At 36.2% G+C, this 18997-nt stretch overlaps 1 long non-coding RNA gene and 1 pseudogene across 1 annotated transcript; one reads left to right on the top strand and one right to left on the bottom strand.

Moving 5' to 3' along the window:
• Positions 1-460: 460 nt before the first annotated feature.
• LOC119868684 lies at positions 461-611 on the bottom strand (annotated as a pseudogene).
• Positions 612-7534: 6923 nt separating this feature from the next.
• Positions 7535-11056, top strand: LOC119878031. Its single transcript, XR_005385971.1, has 3 exons — positions 7535-7652; positions 8104-8209; positions 10872-11056. It is a non-coding gene; the product is annotated as an uncharacterized LOC119878031 (long non-coding RNA).
• The last annotated feature ends 7941 nt before the right edge of the window (positions 11057-18997 follow it).

Genomic DNA, 18997 nt, shown 5'->3' on the forward strand with positions numbered 1-18997 from the left:
CCTTAGTCTGCAACTATCCTCAGGGATCATATTTCAAATTTTCCCTCAGCTCTATTGGTTACTCAAATCTTATTTATTTATTTATTTATTTATTTATTTATTTATTTTAAATATTTTATTCATTCATTCACGAGAGACACACAGAGAGAGGCAGAGACATAGGCAGAGGGAGAAGCAGGCTCCATGCAGGGAGCCCTATGTGGGACTCATCCTGGGTCTCCAGGATCACACCCTGGGCGGAAGGCGGCACTAAACCACTGAGCCACTGGGGCTGCCTGGTTACTCAAATTTTAGTTCTATATCTAGTCTTCATATCACTGTTAAACTTTTTGAAAGCATGTGTGGCATGAACTTTTCAGGTAGAAGGAAATATTCCAAACTGCTCTCTATTATTTACAAACAGGAAATCTTGGACATGTGAACATCTCTGAACCAGTTTTCTCATATAAAAAAAATGGGAACAAGAATAATTACTTCATTGAATTGTTGTAAGAATGAAATACTGTATTTTAAAAAGTACTTAGGGTGGGTAATGTTCTGCTTTTTTCAATTAGCAATAATCGCGCCTCGGATAAACCTCATTGGCTACGATACTGCCACTGCGCAAAGCTTGTTCTGCTTTTTTGATCTTAGTACAATTATATAGGCATGTTCAGTTCTGGAAAATTCACTGACTTGTACACTAGTGACAAGTGCCCTCTTTTGTATATATGTTATATTTTCTGTGTTTAAAATTAAATAAATGACAATGCAGTTCCTAGAATGGAGTATGTGCCCAATAATTGTGGCTATTACTATTTTTATTGCTAGTAATTACAATTTGAATTCCACTTCTACTGCTCCAAGTTCATCAGTGACATCTAATCAATATATCCAATGCCTTTTCCTATTTGAAGAATAAACACAATTACTTTGAATCTTTTTCCTCCTTTGGCTTCCTTGATATACCTGAGCTACTACACTCAAATACCACTTAGCCAGGTTTTTGTTAATAATTCTCTAATTATGGAAAGTTCTGAAGATTCACATACATATATACCTACATATATAGAGAGAATTCCATAATTTGCACATATATGGGGGACAGAGAAGGAATTTTTGGATAGTTAGGGTTGGAGTCACAATAGTGTATTGTCCAGATAGACAACCAAATATTGTGCTTGTGATATGCAATTAATTATACATTAATTTCTGAAGGTAAAATTGAAATTACTGCAAAAAGAGGTGCAAAATGTCATTAAAAAATCACTGATATCCCCATTTGAGGGGTAGTAGAGAGAACACTTAGACATAAATTTGATAATCTAGGTTCAAGAATCAGCCCTTCTACTTAGGTAGTAGTGCTGTACTTGGTAAGTTATTTAAATCTAAGAGCTTCAGTTTTCTCATCTTCTGATGTATATAACAGTCTCTCCACTCAGTAATTTTCAAAAATTTTCTGTGGAGCTCAAATAAGCTAATATATGTAAAAATGTTTGCAGCTCACATGGTATCACACAAATGCAGGAGATGATTTGTAAGGTATTTGTTACAGATCCCTTCCCATCCACTTGCCATGTGATTGAGTATTACTATAGAACAGTAAATGATGTCAAGGATAACAAGATCAGTAGATGGATGAAGGCTGTAGCTTAGAGGTTGGAATTGGAGACAGTTCCCAGAGTATAGACTGGTGGTTAACTCTTGCTTTTTAGAGTCTTTGTTCAAATTCCATCCTGAACGTGATAACCTGCTGCTTATGCATAGATAAGTCATTCTTATAAATATATCAGCTGTGCCTGAGTTGTATGGGGGGTTGAGTGAAGAAAATAGTAAATAAAGAAATGGAGTACTTTTGTTGCTAGCTTATATTAGCTAATACTATAAAGATGAAGAATAGATATTTTAAGGGTTAAAGGACAATTAATGTTTTCTATTTAGAGTCTCAGAAGGATATTTGTGAGTTTGTTATCTGGAGAACTGAATTATATTGTAAATGATAAATTTCAGGGTTAAATGTTTGGGAAACAAAACTATACCTGACGTATTTATTTTTTAATGGAATCTTTCTGGCTTAACACAATCAGAGGTCTATCTTATCTGAGATACTTGAGCCCTACAAAAAAGGGAATGGGAAATATGAACCAAGTGTGATTACTCAGTTAAATTGGATTTATTTCATTTATATATTAATAAAATAGGGAAATTCACTAATAGCACTTTACCCCTGTCTTATTATTTGGGAATATTTTGTATATGAAGTAGAAGAGACAAACAAAGCAAAATATTCTGTTTATGAGATAATACATTGAAAATTGCAAATCCATAATGTCTCTGAAATGCTTGGGAAGCTGTGCCTTCTATACTAATATTTGGTATGGTTATTATTATGGAAATTGTGCCAGAGATTCTTTGCAAATACTCCCTAGTAGTAATATGAAACTCACCAAATACGATGTAGTTGTAATAATCATCAAAATGAATTATTGACTTTTATTACATTTTAATCAATACTTATTATCAACTCATGAATTTAACTATCTCTGTTAACGGACTGCAGCATTCACTATAAACTCATAAGAATTTAGTCTTGTTTTCTGGAAAATAGTATACTACCAGTTGAAGGAAATGAGAAAATACATGCAAAAAGCCCTTTGAAATATGTGACATAATATTCATAAGCTCTACTCCTGTATTTTTCATTATTCATTTTTATTATATATATTTTAAATACTTATATTTATATGCATTTGTTAATGCATGAACTTCTTAAAAAGTTTTTAATTTAAATTCCAGTTAGTTAAAATACAGTGCAATATTAGGTTCAAATGTACAATTTAGTGATTCCACACTTACATAGAACACTGGGTTCTCATGATGGCAATGGCACTCCTTAATCCTCATCATGTATTTAACCCATCTCCCTCCCCACTTACCTTCTGGTAACTATTAGTTAGTTCTCTATAAATAAGAGCCTGTTTCTTGGTTTGTCTGTATCTCTTTTTTCCCCCTTTGTTCATTTGTTTTGTTTCTTAAACTCCACCCATGAGTGAAATCATATGGTATTTGCCTTTCTCTGACTTGACTTATTTCACTCAGCTTAATACTCTGTAGCTCCATCCATGTCATTGCAGTTGGCAAGATTTCATTCCTTTTATGTCTGAATAATATTCCATTACACACACACACACACACACACACACATGCACACACACCCCACTTCTTTATTCATCAGTTAATGGACACTTGGGCTATTTCCATAATTTGGCTATTGTAGATAATGCTGCTATAAACATTAGGGTACATGTAACCCTGTGAATTATTGTATTTTTATATTCTTTGAGTAAATACCTAATAGTGCAATTGCTGGATCCTAGGGTAGTTCTAGTTTTTACTTTTTTTTTAAAGATTTATTTATTCATGATAGACATAGAGAGAGAGAGAGAGAGAGAGAGAGAGAGAGAGAGGCAGAGACACAGGCAGAGGGAGAAGCAGGTTCCATGCCAGGAGCCCGACGTGGGACTCGATCCCAGGACTCCAGGATCAGGCCCTGGGCCAAAGGCAGGCGTTAAACCACTGAGCCACCCAGGGATCCCCTAGTTTTTACTTTTTGAGGAAATTCCATACTGTTTTCTGCAGTGACTGCACCAGGACACACCTGCCATCAATTGGATATGAGGGTTCCCCTTTCTCCACATTCTCAACTATTGTTTCTTGTGTTGTTAATTTTAGCCATTCTGAACATTTTGATATATTAACATATTACATTGATGTGTATGCATTATATATATGTATGCATATGTATAGTTTTAAGGAACAAACAGAAAAGGAATTGAGGAGTAATTAAATCTTGCCAGCTTTCCCTGATTGCCATTCAGCACACAAAACTACTGCTAAATTACAAATATCTTCCAATGAAGTTTGGCAGCAATTATTAATAAATTAGCACAGATTAGTTTATTAGATTAACTTGTACAAAGTTGAAACCCTGGGGAATAAAATAAAATAAAATAGTTATGCTTCAACTCCAGAGATATAGTCTATTAGTTCAATGACAGAAAGTAAAATCCTACAAGTTGAACATGCCAACCCTAATCTAGCTTCTGTAACACGAAGTCTTTTGAATGACACATTTGACTACCAAAAAAATAGCTTTTGACTGCAGGAATCCAGAAGTTATGTTAATTATAACTGAAATCAAAATCCTAATTACTTAAACCTGTATAGTATATGATTAGGTTATGTTTAAGATTCAGTAGTTAAGAGGAAAAGCTACTTTGAGACAGCTGATTAAAATGGCAAACAGGGCAGCCTGGGTGGCTCAGCGGTTTGGCGCCTGCCTTCAGCCCAGGGTGTGATCCTGGAGACCCAGGACTGAGTCCCACATCAGGCTCCCTGCGTGGAGCCTGCTTCTCCCTCTGCCTGTGTCTGTGCCTCTCTCTCTCTGTCTCTTATGAATAAATAAATAAATTCAAAAAAATAAAATGGCAAACATCTGTCTTTGTAAAAGTGGATGTAAGCCAAAATTTTTTACTCAAGCCAAAATTTTTTACTCTGTTTTCTAAGTGATTCTAATAATTTCATGTGGCCAGAAGTAATTAATTGGATGTTCACGCTTGTAAAAAACTCACTGTTTTCCAATATTGCTTCTACCTCTTCCCACTGACCATCCCTTGCTTGTACCTCTCATCATTAGAGTGTTTGGACGTTCTTTGGTTCTTTCATTTTGTTTTTCTCACCCCTTCTTGTGTCTACATCCTGGGAGACAGAAATCTTCTGTGTGATTTCTTCCCAACACTTTCTCCATTTGCTTGAGATGCCATTGAATTTTGGTATGTATGGCTTTGGTGGAAGGAATACTAAAGTTCAGATACCTGGGATCTTTTTCTAGTTCTGGAACTAAATTGTTGTGTAACTTAAAGCATGTATCTTCTGTCTGGGACTCAGTTTTCCTCATCTGTAAATGAGGGGGCTAGATAAAATTATTTTTCGGGTCATTCCAGCTACATTTAGCATCTGATTATTCTACTTTGTGGGCGAGATTGCCTCCTTTGGTGATTTGGAATGCCTAAGGAAATGTTTCCCAGTGAATAGGACTATTAATAGGAATTTTGATTTAGTTTATTACTGCTTTTAGACATTTGCTTTGGTAAAGGACTTTAAACATAATGCATTCACGTATTATGGTACCATATCTGTCTTCAGAGTTTCAAAAACAATGCAGGAAAACTAATATTCAGGTGTGATATTGAGGAATACTGCAATAGCATGAGAGAATAATTTCAGCTTTGTTTAAAATGGGGTTCACAAACTCACAAAATTAAGGGATGCCGTGTTCTGATGATAATTTGTGTTCAAATAAAACAAGCTATTTTAAATTTCGTTTTGAACACTGAGTACTACTGCAAGTCCACTTTTAAACTGGCATTATCTAAATCCATAGAACATCAAAATGGGAGGTACTTGAAGTAATCTCGTTGTGTAAGACTGCTAGAGACCCTAATTCTAGCCTTTCCCTACCCCCAAATCTGAGCCTCAGTTTTATGGTCTATAAAGTCACATTAAGAAAAGAAAAGGGGGGATCCCTGGGTGGCGCAGCGGTTTGGCGCCTGCCTTTGGCCCAGGGCGTGATCCCGGAGACCCGGGATCGAGTCCCACATCGGGCTCCCGGTGCATGGAGCCTGCTTCTCCCTCTGCCTGTGTCTCTGCCTCCCTCTCTCTCTCTATGTAACTATCATAAATTAAAAAAAAGGGAGTCTGGCTGGCTCAGTCAATAGAGCATGCCACTCGATCTCAGGTTTGTAGTTGCGTGAAAGGATTACTTAAAAATATAAAATCTTAAAAAAAATGGATTTCTCATGAACACCAGAGAGGGGCTTGTCTTCACTTCAGCTCAGCATTCCACCAAATGTCTCTCTTATTGAGAAATCTGTGACCACTTGTTGCCTCTAGGATAGTTTTCTTCTTTCCTTGAATTCATATTCACTCGGATTGTGTGTGTGTGTGTGTGTGTGTGTGTGTGTGTGTGTGTTTAATCTTCTCATGAGAATCTTTACAGCACGACCTCAGGCATTTGGGCAGTATCACAAGAAAAACAAACTTTCAACAGCCATTATGGGCGGTAAGAGCGAAGACCAGCTCCCCACCAACCGGCCCCCTCCCCTGTGTGGTGTAGAGCAAGAGCTACGTCACCATCAACCCACGGAAACGCGCGGGTGCTGGAACTAGCGGTGACCTGCGTGCGCAGCGCGGGGCAGCTGGGAGCTATCCTAACCAGACTCAACCGCCGGATTGGTAGCTGAGGGGATCCTGTCCCTGTGGCGTCAGGCCGGACAGGGTAGGGAAAGAGGCAAGTAGAAAGACTGCTTACTGTAGCCTTCGCATGGGGCTGTAGAGGAAGGTGGTTACTTTTCTGAGGAGCATCCCTTTGAAAGCCCTAAATGGCGTCGCTGTCTGACATGAATGCGGGTACTTCTGGATAGGAAGAGGCCTAAAAGGACTGCCTGGGCAGAGGGGCAGGGAGAGTGTGAGGGTTACCACGTGGCCTCTGGATCCTCCAGACTCAGTTAATAAGCCCACCTTGGCCTTGAATCTCACCTCCAAGCCCCACATTGCGAATGGAGGTCCTGATAGACTAGTTTCAGACATTTGGGTGAGAACAGCGCTGGGAAACTATTCTATGAAAAATAAGGGGAAAAGGGTGTGCGGGACCGTTAGACTGGCCAACTGACAACTCATTGGGATTCAGTGGTAGACTGGATGATGCTCCCTGAGGTAAAAGTCTTCAGAGACTCCTTCACAGGAACAGCCTGGGTCAGAGCTAGGACAAAAATAGGGGGTAGGTGCGAGAGTTCAGAAGAGGCTGACTTCAGTTCAAACATGAGGGAAAATTCCCACAGAGTTTTAACTGTTGACAGGCCTCATCAATCTCTGTGCCATTTCTATGGCAGTTAATTCCAACCGTCGAATTCCAACGTTTTGGTTAGTTATCATCTCTGTTTTTTAAATCACCTGAGTCAGTGATTCTCTCCTTATAGTAATAATATAGTAATTCATCTCAGCATTATTTTATATTATTCTCTTATGGAAAAAGAAATCCACCATGCTCGGAAAGGCCGATGACTTAATTTAGAATTTGTTTGTTTTAAATCCTAACACTTTATTGTCTAGGATATGGATAATAGGACTTCTGTGGTTGTGTGTGTGTAATACATTAGGCTTAATTAAAATGCTAACAATTAGGGACTATTTAACGTCTAGTTTATCACCCTACATAGGAGATAGAACTGACCCAAGCCTTTCAACATAAAGGAATGTAATTTAATTTTTTAAAAATCTAGTGAATATTCATAATAGACACTGAAATCTCGAGGAGGGAGATTTTTCAATATCATATATCATTAATTTTTATTTTTTTCTTGGTGTTTGTTTTGGCAGTTTTATTTTCCTCCTTTCTAATTTATGGGGGGAGGGGACTCTATTAAAGCTGAGTGGAACACCTTGGTGAATATTTTGCATAAATAGCTATATGAATAAATAGCTATATTTGTCTATTAGGAGGAGAAAATGAGCAAAGTTCTTCTGAACTGAGATTAAAGGAAGAAAACAACAGAAACTGGAAAGAACAAAGAAACGCTGAAAGGAAGAAAACGTCATTTAGATACATTCAATAAGTATGTAAATGTTCATAGAAAAAAGAAAAGACTTGGGAAACCACTGCATACCCCTTTCCTTGAAATCAGAGGACTTTAAGTGATGTTGCACAATTATATAAAACACAATCACATCTTTAAATCAATGAAATCTCCTGTGCCTGGCACATAGTAAGCACATTATTGTTGAATGTGCTTGAGTGAAATGAGATTTATATCTATTTATTTTAACATTCTCTGCTGAATGTGAGAACTTCACTATATTTTTTTTTACATTTTTATTTATTTATGATAGAGAGAGAAAGAGACACAGGCAGAGGGAGAAGCAGGCTCCATGTATCGGGAGCCCGACATGGGATTCGATCCCAGGTCTCCAGGGCCTGGGCCAAAGGCAGGCGCCAAACCGCTGCGCCACCCAGGGATCCCACTTCACTATATATTTGTCTTACCTTATATATTTTTATTTTTTCAGAGTGACTGAAACCTATTGGAGATTCATTTCACCACTGGAGGCTACCCAAATCTCCTTTCCTTTGCTGCCCCCACTCTGTACAGTCTCTTCTACCTTCATACCTCAGGTGAAGGGGAAATCAGAGAAGGACCAGGGACTTGCTGGTATTGGTAAACCCATTGTCACTTTCATTGTGCATTTTTTTAAAAGATTTTATTTATTTATTCATGAGAATATACAGAGAGGAGAGAGAGGCAGAGACACAGGCAGAGGGAGAAGCAGACTTCACGCAGCGAACCTGACGTGGGACTGGATCCCTGGTCTCCAGAATCAGGCCCTGGGCTGAAGGCGGCACTAAACCACTGAGCCACCTGGGCTGCCCTCATTGTGCATTTATTTTTTATTTTTTTATTTTTAAATTTTATTGAAGTTCGATTTGCCAACATATAGTATAACACTCAGTGCTCATTCTATCAAGTGCCCTCCTCAGTGCCTGTCACCCAGTTACCCCATCCCCCCAACACACCTCCCCTTCCACTACCCTTTGTTCATTTCCCAGAGTTAGGAGTCTCTCATGTTTTGTCACCCTCTCTAATTTTTCCCACTCATTTCCCCTCCTTTCCCTTGTGCATTTTAAGCCTACAGATAACCTGATAGTAAGCATTAAGATTCTTTCAGCTCTTCCTATTCCCCTAGCAGCCCTCATTTTCAGTCTAAGATTGTCTACCATGTATGTAACCCTCTGCTTGATTAGAGGTTTTAGAATTGTGTTGTGCAGTATGGTAATCACATGTGAATTGTGATCACATTCAAATGTGAATCACATTCAATCAATTAAAATTAAATGAAATTAGGAATTGTGTTCTCAAGTCTCACTAGCCACATTTTTCATGCTTAATAGCTGTATGTGGTCAGTAGCTACTATATTAAATAGTGCAGATGTATAATATTCCAATATTGCAGAAAGTTCTGTTGGACAGTGCTGCTCTAGAAAGCACTCCCTTGTCATTTCTGCTGTTTAAAAGATACTCAGATTCAAACCCAGTTTTCTTGCAGGGCAAGATAAACACAAATATGCTGTAGTAGTTCAACAAGTGGCTCTGAAATGCAGAGCCTGAGTTCATTGGCTGAGTGAAGAAATAAAATATGGCAGCACCACTCATCTGATTTCGTCATACATATTTATACTGGGAAAGTGCTACCCGTGTTTAAGTTTTTTTTCAGGCATGGATTTAGCTATAATTATAGACTATTAGTTTAACGTGAACATCAATGATTTACATTTGTAAAGCATTTCTAGATACAAGGTCATAAAATTTGGTTTAAAGATGGTAAACAGGGACGCCTGTGTGGCTCAGCGGTTGAGCACCTGCCTTTGGTTCAGGGTGTGATCCTGGAGTCCCGAGATCGAATTCCACTTCAGGCTTCCTGCATGGAGCCTGCTTCTCTCTCTGTCTATGTCTCTGCCTCTCTCTGTGTGTCTCTCATGAATAAATAATAAAATCATTAAAAAAAGATGGTAAATGGAAGGGATAAACAGTTGATTCTGACAGTATTATCACAATTAGACAACACTACTTTTTAAATTGTCATTACTGTGTCCTTTGTATCTTGGTTTCAAGAGCTGAGTAATACAGATAGGAAAACTGCAAGCTGCAACAAATTGGAGTTTTAAAACTACCAGAACTAATAATGATTCACATTTCCATAATGAATGTTTTACTTAAAAAAAAGATTTATTTGTTTTAGAGAGAGAGATAGAGGAGAGAGAGAGAGCTGGGGGGAGGGGTATAGAGAGAGGCAGAATCTCAAGTAGACTCCCTACTGAGCATGGAGCCCTGCACTGGGCTCTATCCCAGGACACTGAGATCATGACCTGAGCTGAAACCAAGAATCTGATGCTTAGTTGATTGCACCACCCAGGTGCCCCTGTTTTATATTTTTAAAAAGGGTTCTCCTTCCCATTTTTTTTTCTTTTCATTGATCTCACAAGACATTCCTGATGTCGGTAGGGAAGATATCATTATCGTTTTTCTCTCAAGGTTCTTTTTTGTCTAGTCTTTGGCTTGACTCAGATGGCACCTTCTGCATGAAGCTGTCTCTTTTCCTTGCAGTTAAGCATAAACTCCTTAGCACTTTTTCTGTAGAGTACTTGTCTCAAGCTAATTAACAATGCTGTTCATGTGCTTTTGATCCTTCTTAATAGATTCACAATTATTTTTGGACAGAAGTTGTGTCAGATATATACAGATATATTTGCCTTTTAAATTTTATCTTACTGAGGTAAAACTTACATAACAAAATTAACCATTTTAAAGTCTGCAATTGAGAGGTATTTAATATATTCACTATGTTGTACAACCATCACTTTTATTTGTTCCAAAACATTTTCATTAACCCAAAAGGGAGCCCTGTACCCATTAAACGGTCACTCTTCCTATCTGCCTCCAGCTCCTGGCAATGACTAATCTTTCTATGTCTATGGATTTACCTATGATGAATTTTCAACTAAATGGAATCAGACAGTATGCAACCTTATATGTCTGGCTTCTTTTGCCTAGCATAATGTTTTCAGTGTTCATCCACATTGTACCATATCAGTACTTCATTAAGATTTATATTTGAGTTTTTGTGTTTTACTAAAGACATGTATAATACATACTAGTTAACTAATTAATGGTGGGCTCTTTATCTCAAACTCCCACACCTGACAGCATATGTTAATATAATATAGTCTGTATGAATAGATGATACCTGAACCTGATTAAGTTTTGTTATTCCATTCTTAGCTTATTGGATAATATAAGCCTTAAACATTAAATGCCAGAGGATTTTCCCCATCCATTCTGAGACATGGCACAATCATTTCATCTTCTTCCACAACATCCTACTGTGACATCCTCTCCTATTGAAGTTCATGTGTGGATAGAAGGTAAGATGTTTTGAAATCTCTTAGCTCTGCACATCACATTTCATCTCTTACAGGCTCAGCTGACCAGAATTCACAGAATATTAGTGCATAAAAACATTATTTTGCAGTCTTTTACAGAGGATGCTTCAATATTAAAGATTTAAACCTGAAATTTGTAACTTTAAGGTCATAACATTGTGTTTTAATAAACACATTCCAAGAATAATTTCCTTGTTTTGATTAATGTTTTTGTATGAATATTAGAATTAATATATTATTTTAAATTAACATATTAATGTGTGATTTTGTTCTTAATCGACATAATATGCAAATATTGGAAGCAATCAAATACTCTAAAATAATGACATTAAATAAACAGTAAAATGCGCTAACAGATATGATTTACATTGGAAGAAGCCATTGCTGACTGAAGAGAATGGATTGTGTAAAGGAATTTATGCAATGAAAGGATGAGTTAAATGTAATTAAGTTAAATAATTTTATTATTAATTATAATTTATTATCTTTGGTATATAGTTTACCTTTGAGCAAGTGCTATTCCTGCCTCGATCACTTGGTGTTTACATGAATATGTACTAAAAATAATATGCCCAGTGATTTAAGAGAGAGGAAGGATCCAAAGATCTTTATTATCTGCTGTCTTTATTAGCATCATACCAAGGAGATGTTTAAGACAGATTGGCAGGGCTTACCATTTTTTAGTTACAGAAACTATTCTAGTGATGATTAATTACTATGACACTTTGCTCTATTGCAGAGTTTTCCTTATGTAAAACTGGTTTAATATATTCTGTTGTGTTAAGCATAGTGGATTAGGTATTACAAAGATGAAAATAATATATTATCATTACAGAATTATAGTATCTTTTTGAAATTTTAGTTCCTCATCCATAAAATTCCATTCAGTAAGATTTCCCTCCCAATAAATCAAGTTCATACAGTTATCTAGCACAATGTGTTTATTATAAAAATAATTTCAATTATGTCAATAAAATTATTTTAATGCAGAGGAATTTCAAATGAAGAATAAACCCCAAGTTTTCTTGGTTCACACTTTAATCCTAACTTTTATAATTTTTAACATCAGAAAACAAACATTTTAACATCACCCTCATCACTAATTTAGGGAATAAAATATTGGTTCCCGCTTTTGGAAAGAAATTCCAAGTTTTCTCAGCTACATTGCTATTTATTTTCTGAATAATTCCTTTTAAAGTTGAGACCTTGGGCATCCCCGGTGGCTTGGCGGTTTAGCGCCGCCTTCAGCCCGGGGCGTGATCCTGCAGACCCGTTATCGAGTCCCATGTCAGGCTCCCTGCATGGAGCCTCTCTCTCTTTCTCTTCTCTCTCTCTCTCTCTCTGTGTGTGTGTGTGTGTGTGTGTGCCTCTCTCTCTTTCTCTTCTCTCTCTCTCTCTCTCTCTGTGTGTGTGTGTGTGTGTCTAATAAATAATAAAATCTTAAAAAAATAAGGTTTAGACCTTGCATTTGCAAACTACTGATAAGATACCAATGCAAGAAGAAATGTCTTCTTCCCCGTGTGCTTCCGTAATATTTCTTTACATTCCAAAGCACTTTGTACTTGTCCATTGTATTTGTGTGTATTTATCTTTTTCCTATTAAATTGCAAATAGTTTGAAAACAAAATGTAATATTCTACTTATCTTTGTATCTCTGACAACGCTCAGCACAATACCTTGCAAAGACTAGGTGCTTAGCAAATATTTTTGTTATTATTGACCAAATAATGTTAGTATTTCATTCTCAATTTTTCCTATAAAATCGGCCTAATGCCCAGAAACTTTCAGGTTGCCATTCTTAGTTAACTTTTGTTTGGTGATATTGGCATATTCTTATAACAGTAATTGTAAAAGAAAGTAATTTCAAACAAAGAGGCTATAAATTATAGGCACCAGACCTCAATACTTTATTGGTATCCAGCTTGGATTCCGTTGTTGATTAGTGGTAAGTTACATTATTAAAAAGGTAAATGGTTGGGGCACCTGGGTGGCTCAGATGGTTAAGCATCTGCCTTCAGCTCAGGTCATGATCTCCAGGTCCTGGGATCAAGCCCCACATCAGGCTCCCAGCTCAGTGGAGAGTCTGCTTCTTCTCCCTCTCACTCTGTGTTTCCCCCTGCTTGTGCTCTCTCTCTCTCAAATGAATAAATAAAAAATCTTAAAAAAAAGAAAAAGGTAAATGGTTTCCATTATATGAACAGAAAACCAAAGATAGTTATAATAATTTGACTTACTGAAGATCTTTTAACACAGTTAATTTAGAGGGAAAACCTAGAACAGGATAGATAGCACCATTAAAACTGAAAATGCAAAAAAACAAAAACAAAACCTGAGAATGCCAGAGGATTTTCAAGGAACTGTTATTATAGCATATACAAGATATTACCATGTGTAAACAGGTTACTTTAGGAGTATTACTCATTTAGCATTATCTATTGAAGTTTGGGTGCAGTTTGAGACTTAAAATAGACTTTAGAGGAATAAACTGGTATTGAGACTGCCAGTGTTTAGTAAAATCATTATTTAGTCTTTCATTTTATATGTGTTTATTTGTTTGAGCCATGTAGATGGATCATGACCTCAAGTTGCATTTCTAGTCTAGTTCAGATGTTGTGCTTTCCAAAACTCTCAGGTTGTCCTCAGAATTAACAAAGATTCCCATAGAAACTCCATTTGGTGTGGATTTAATTGTAGAATCACTTAGCATAATACACCTTAGCTCCATCAACATTGTTGCAAATGGTAGGATTTCATTCTTTTGGATGCCTGGGTAATATTCCATGTGACTGACATGGAATTTTTTATTTATTTATTTATTTATTTATTTTTTAAATTTATTTTTATTGGGACGCCTGGGTGACTCAGCAGTTGAGCATCTGCCTTTGGCTCAGATGTGATCCCGGTCCACGGATCGAGTCCTGCATCGGGCTCCCCGTGAGGAGCCTGCTTCTCCCTCTGCCTGTGTCTCTGTGTCTCATGAATAAATAAATAAAATCTTTTTAAAAATTAAAAAAATAAAATAAAATTTATTTTATTGAGGTATAATCACACTTCTTAGTATGTATGTATCCATGTATTAAAATTCCAATATAGTTAACAGTGTTATATTAGTTTCAGGTGTACAATATAGCGATCCAACAATTCCAAACATCACCTGTTGCTCATCATGACAAATGCCTTCCTTAATCCCCATCACCTATTTAATGCATCGCCCCACCCACCTCCCCTCTGGTAACCATCAATTTGTTCTCTATAGTTAAGGGTCTCTTTCTTGGTTTGCCTCTCTCTCTCTCTTTTCTTTTTCTTTTGCTCTTTTGTTTATTAAATTCCATATGTGAGTGAAGTCATCTGGTATTTGTCTTTCTCTAGCTGACTTATTTTACTTAGCATTATACTCTCTAGCTCCATCTGTGTTGTTGCAAATGGCAAGATTCCATTCTTTTTTATGGCTGAATAATATATATCTCACTTTTTTATCCATTCATCAGTCTAGGAACATTTGGGCTGTTTTCACAATTTGGTTATTATTGATAATGCTGCTATAAACATCTGGGTGCATATATCCCTTTGAATTGATGTTTTTATATTTTTTGAGTAAATATCCAGTAATGCAATTACTTGATCTTCGGGTAGTTCTATTTTTAACATTTTGAGTAACCTCCATACTGTTTTCCAGAGTGGCTGCAGTAGTTTGCATTCCCACGAACAGGGCAAGAGGGCTCCTTTTTCTCTACATCCTTGCCGACACTTGCTGTTTCTTGTGTTGTTGATTTTAGCCTTTCTGACTGATATCTCATTGTAATTTTGATTTGTATTTCCCTTGTGATGAGTGATGTTGAGCATCCTCCAGTGTGTCTGTTAGCAACATTTTATAGATATATCTCCTGAGGCAAGATAAATAAAAGCAAAAACAAAGTATTGGGACTACATCAAAATAAAATCTTGTGTACAGTGAAGGAAACAATCAACACAACTAAAAGGAAACCTACTGAATGGGAGAAGATATTTGAGAGGGAAATCATTCTGCTATAGTGACTATGCAATACTGAAATCATTCTGGAAGAGACTTGTGAATGAGCAGAAGGACTTTTTTAAATTACAAATAATTAAGAATAGTAGGTATCAAAAAGTCAGGAAAGAGACCAAGTAACTGTTATAGCCTATTCCTTGAAATAATAAAAATACATAGACAGATAGATAGATTTTGGAAAAGGTTGGGTACAAATCACCAGTTATGAAATATGATGCATTAACAAAAGAGAAAGTTTTATTTGTGAATAAGAATCTTTCAAATGCTTCCTAAATTATATTTTACAGATTACTGGCTGTGCTGTCTTTATCTCATGTCAAGGCTAATATTGAGTAATAGGATAGTTATAGACACTTCTGGCAAAAAAAAAGAAAGAAAGAAAGAACGATGCCACCCTTCCCGGTCTCTATCCTTATTCACGTTCTGGGGATGGAGATTTGGTCCTGATAATTAAGACCAGGTTGGGATGATTACAACTACTATTTATAGATTGCCTGTACCAAATTTACCATAGTAGGTTATTTACATTCAAATAGTAAGTTGGGCACTTGGGGAGATGCTTTAGCTTTCAGAGCTTCAGATGCTATTACTGGATATACTGATGTAATTGTTTTGCTTAACAGTCTGTTATAGATGCCAGCAACCTATTGCGTTGCATAGACGATTTCTTAAACATTTAAGTGTCACAAGTCCTAATCCTTTGAAAATTTGATGAAAACTATAGACTTCTCCTTCGGAAAATATATATGTACATATGTAAATACATATATATATTATATGTATATACATATATATATTCTATTTTGTATATCATGACAGTCAGATGGTTTATACACCAGTATTCCAGACCAAAGAACTTCTTAACTAGGTAATAAATCATTAATGTGTGATGAGCATATCTTTCTCCCCTTTTGTCTTCAATCTTTCCCCACACATAAAAATATATTGCTCAGATTTAAAGCACCTAAGCAGTTTATCCTAAGTGAGAAGTCATAGTTGTATAGTATACATAAAGAAAAAAAAAGCATGGAGATATAAAGACTAGGAACACATTCTTGCCATGAAGAATAGTAATTTTCCCTGTTGATTGTCAGAGTTAGCAGGTAGTTAAGCACCAACTTTTTAGACATATATCTGCAATATTTTGACAGTATTAGCATCCACCACAGTTTGAAATAATTTGTATAAGTGTTCTTCTTGTTTCCATCAATTTCTTTTTGTCTGCTTATAGACCTTTTGCTTTTGTTTTGAATGGTTGATGGAAAGTGACTATATTTACAGAAATTCCTAAGTATCTTTTTTATAGTTTTCTTCCAAAGCAGATGTTCTTAGCTTTCTCAAAGATTGCAGTTCTTCACCAAAAAAGCATAGCATTATAAAGCTTCTGTGATTTTTTTCAATCTCCACCATGCCTCCAACAAACTTGAGCTGACAAAACAAGGTGATCTTTATTTTTAGTAATGGCCTATGGGTAAGAGGACTGAGAATATCTGAATATCCAGTATATAAAGTGAATAGTGAATCTCTATTTAAAAGAATTCTACTTATTTGTGGAACCCAATCTTCCTCCTCAATCATAATAGAAACTAGAGGTCTGAGTTGTTTTTTAAAAAGTATATTTTGTATTTTAGGGCAGTTTTAGGTTCATAGCAAAGTAGAGCGAAAAAAGAGTTTTCATATATTCCCTGTTCCCCTACAATCAACATTCCAATCCATGGTGATGCCTTTGTTACAATTGATCAACCTACAATTGACACACAATTAACACCCAAAGCCAATAATTTACATTAGGGTTCATTCTTGGTATTGTACATACTAGGAGTTTTGTCATATGTATGACATGTACCTACCATTGTAGTATCATATGAAATAGTTTTATTGCCCCCCAAATTCTCTATGCTGTTTATTCATTCCTCCTTTCACCTGAAGGAAAGGAAAACTTCTTCTTCTACCCTTCCAGGTCTTCCCTCTGAACTAAGAATTAAATTTACATGAGACAGGTTAACAGGAGTAAAACAAAAACAAAACAGAAAGTTTTGTTACATGTGCAAGGAGACCTGATATTGAAATTGAAAACTAAAGAAATGACCAAGGCAGGCAGTTTTTAGACTCTTCAGACAAAAAGACAATAAACTTGTGAGGAATTGACAGGATAAAGAAAACAGATATTTGGGAGCTTTAATTAGCAAGGAATTCTGAGTATGTGGGCTGTGATACTAGATTAGTTAAAAACTATGAATGCTTGTTACTATATCTTTCTCAGTTTTAAATTTCCTATTTCTAAAAAAAAATCCTATCTCTGACGATAAGACTGTTTCTACTTCTTAGTACAGGGAGGGTACTTTTCTTTTTTTAAAGATTTTATTTATTTATTCAGGAGAGACACACAGAGAGAGGCATAGACAGGCAGATGGAGAAACAGGCCTCTGCAGAGTCTGATGTGGGACTTGATCCCAGGACTCCTGGATCACGCCCTGAGCGGAAGGCAGATATTCAACCACTGAGGCACCCAGGCGTCCCTGGGAGGGTACTTTTCATATGAAAGATTTATTTCCTGTGTTGGGGAAATAGGAGAATCTTTGTGTCCTTGCACTGCCTATTTCTTAAGTAACTTTTGTTTAAGATAATCAATATGTCAAAGTGGCATTTTTAGGTGGCTTGCCCTTGGCCCCTACACAACCTAACAACTGATAATCACTTAGCTTTTTACTGTCTCCATAGATTTGCCTTTTCCAAATGTCATGTAGTTGGAATTATACAGTATGTAGCTTTTCAAATTGGCTTCTTTCACTTAGTTATATGCTTCTAAAATTGTTCCCTGCCTTCTCATGGTTTTATAGCTCATTTCTTTTTACTGCTGAATAATAATTCATTGTTTGGATGTCCCACAGTTTATTTATCCATTCATCTCCTAAAGGATATATTGGATGCTTCCAAGTTTTAGCAATTGGGAATAAAGCTGCTATAAACATTTGGGTGCAGGTTTTGTGTGGACATGTTCTAAACTCCTTTGAGTAAATACCAAGGAATGTGATCTGGATCTTATGGTAAAATATGTTTAATTTTGTGAGAAACGGCCAAACTGTCTTCCAAAGTGGCTGTGTCATTTTGCATTCTAACCAGCAATGCTGAGAGCTCTTGTTGCTTCATATCCTGACAACATTTGTTGTTTTCTTTAAGTTTTATTTAAATTCCAGTTTGTTAATATGCAGTGTAATTAGTTTCAGGTGGACAACTTAGTGATTCAACACTTAGAAATACCCAATGCTCATCAAAGGTGTGTTACTTAAATCCCATCACTTATATAACCCATCCACCCACGCACTTCCCCTCTGATAACCATCAGTTTGTTCTCTGTAGTTAAGGGTCTGTTTTTTGGTTTGCCACTCTTTTTTTCCTTTACTCATTGGTTTTGTTTCTTAAATTCCACATATAAGTGAAATCATATGGTATTTGTTATTTATCTAAGTGACTTATTAACTTAGTATAATACTACTCTCTAGTTTCACCCATGTTGTTAAAACAGGCAAGAGTTCATTCCTTTTTATGGATAAGTAATATTCCATCGTGCATATATACTACATCTTTATCCTTTCATCAGTTGATGGACATTTGGGCTGTTTCCATAATTTGGCTATTGTAGATAACACTGCTATAAACACTGGGGCACATATATCCCTATAAATTAGTATTTTTGTATTCTTTGGGTAAACACTTAGTAGTGCAATTAATGGATGGTAGGATGGTTCTATTTTTTATGTTTTGAGGAACTTCCATGCTATTTTCCACTTTTTTACACCATACACAAGAATATATTCAAAATGGATTAAAGACCCTAATATGAGACAGGAAACCATTAAAATCCAAGAGAATAACATAGGCAGTAACCTCTTTGACGTTGGCTGTAACAACCTCCCTGAGGCAAGGGAAACAAA

Source organism: Canis lupus, chromosome X (genome assembly GCF_011100685.1).
Source record: "Canis lupus familiaris isolate Mischka breed German Shepherd chromosome X, alternate assembly UU_Cfam_GSD_1.0, whole genome shotgun sequence".
Classification (NCBI taxonomy): Eukaryota; Metazoa; Chordata; class Mammalia; order Carnivora; family Canidae; genus Canis; species Canis lupus.